General features: G+C 66.1%; 1 pseudogene; it reads left to right on the top strand.

Annotated features, from left to right (window-relative positions):
• Nucleotides 1-479: 479 nt before the first annotated feature.
• LOC136547984 (protein G1-like) lies at nucleotides 480-1,145 on the top strand (annotated as a pseudogene).
• Nucleotides 1,146-1,965: the final 820 nt, after the last annotated feature.

Here is a 1,965-nt window from a genome sequence, read left to right as displayed (position 1 = left end):
ACTGCAGACTGCACGCGTTGGCAGACGATGGCATGGCAGCTACAGCAGCAGCAGCACAGAGCCGGAGCGTCGTCCTGCTCGATCCATCGACTTGACGTGACGGCAGACGGCGCGTGCCTCGCGCGGCCGAGCCCCTACAGCTCCGCCGCCCCGCGCCCGCCTCCCTCCTTCCTTGCACGCCCTGTCGACGAGTCACCACCTAGTTAGCCTACTGCCTGCATCGTTGCATGCATGCCAGCCATCCCTGCACCTGTGCCGCTGTGCGTGCATGTCTGCCGCGGCATCTTCGCCTTAGCTAGCTCCACGCCATTGGCAGCTGCGTCACCTGGCTAGCTAGCGACTAGCTGGCCTCCTGACGGCCGCGGCCCGCTATATATATTGAGCGCCCGACCGCACTGTCCCCCGCCGGCCGGGAAGCTCGCTCGTCGTCAAGCCCTCGCTCGATCTCTCTGCAGCTAGCTGTTCCCAAACACGTACATATGTCGACGAGCGGCGGCGGCGCGCGGTCGTGGCACACCTTCACGCGGTACCTGGCGGCGCACCGCCCGCCGCTGCAGCGGCGCGCACGTGCTCGAGTTCCTGCGCTACCTCGACCGCTTCGGCAAGACGCGCGTGCACGCGCCGCTCTGCGCGGCGTACGGCGGCGGCGGCGGCCCGGCGGTGGCCGCGGAGCCGTGCCAGTGCCCGCTGCGCCAGGCGTTCAAGGAGCGCCACGGCGCGCGTGGGAGTGGGATCTGGACGTCGTCGCAGTCGCAGCAGCCCGCTGCCGACGGCCGCGGCGTCGTGTCGGCGACGCGGACGCCGCCAACCCCTTCGCCGCGCGCGCCGTTAGGCTGTACCTGCGCGATATCCGCGACGCGCAGTCCAGGGCGCGCGGCATCTCCTACAGCAGGAAGAAGAAGAAGCGGGGCAAGCAGCAGGACGGCGCCGCACCTGGGTGCGCCCGCCCGCACGTGAACGGCGCGACGACGTTAATGCCTGGTGCTGCTCTGCCGCCCGCACCGCCTCCACCACCGCCGCCGCCGCCGTACTGCCTCGCCGGTGTGCCCTTCGAGTTCTGTGACTACGGCACCGTCCTCGGGGGAGTTACCGCCAATGGTGCGCCTGGTTTCTTCCTGCCATCACTGTTCAACACCTTCGGCTAGCTATAGGGCATGCATGCTGCATGCCATGTTGCCTCCATGCGTGCCGTGTTGGTCCATGCTTGAACCTCGAAATGAGAATCCATGAGTTTATGTACGTGCGTTCAGGGACTTTATTCATGCGCTAGAGTGTTCTAGCTTTCGGTTGGTGAATATGGCATAATTTGGACAAGGATAACGCGCGATCCGTCGAGCGCTCATGGAGCGCGCAACCCTTCCTCCCCGCGGTCTTCTTCTTCCTCATCGTGCCCTTCCTCCGCCGTCCCCTCTCCCGCTCTCCACCAGCGGCGCCTCCCGCTGCCTCGCCCACCGTTCGCCCCCGCCTCCTCGACCCCACCCTCCTCTAACTACAGGATGGCGCGCCGGCGGCGAACCTCGCCCTGCCCCTGTCCCCGTTCACCCTAATCCCAGGGCAGGGTGCCGGCGAGGTCGGCCGTGACACCCCTGCCGCTGACCCCGCCCAACTGGTTGTTCCCGCCGCTCGCTCGGCGGCGCCCCTGCCGCCTTGCTCGCCATCCCGCAACCCCGCCACCACCGCCGTGTCACGGCCGCCACCTCCCAAAACGTCTTCCAAGGCCGCCGGAGATGGAGATCTCCTTACCTCGCCGAACCCTAGCGCCGGCGAACTCCTCATGTCTGATGCTAGCGAGCTCCTCGCCGGAACCCTAGCAGCCCACTTTTCTTCTTCGACTCCGGTGGGGATGCGGGTGCGAGTGCAGGCATCACACGGTCATGACCCATCGCGTATTTGACTTTGCGATATAATTTCCTCGTTGACAGCGCACTTTTTCCCCCTAGCTATTTATATTAGAGTCTGTCTACT

This window comes from Miscanthus floridulus, chromosome 4 (genome assembly GCF_019320115.1).
Source record: "Miscanthus floridulus cultivar M001 chromosome 4, ASM1932011v1, whole genome shotgun sequence".
NCBI classification, from domain to species: Eukaryota; Viridiplantae; Streptophyta; class Magnoliopsida; order Poales; family Poaceae; genus Miscanthus; species Miscanthus floridulus.
This window is presented reverse-complemented; position numbering and strand designations above follow the sequence as displayed.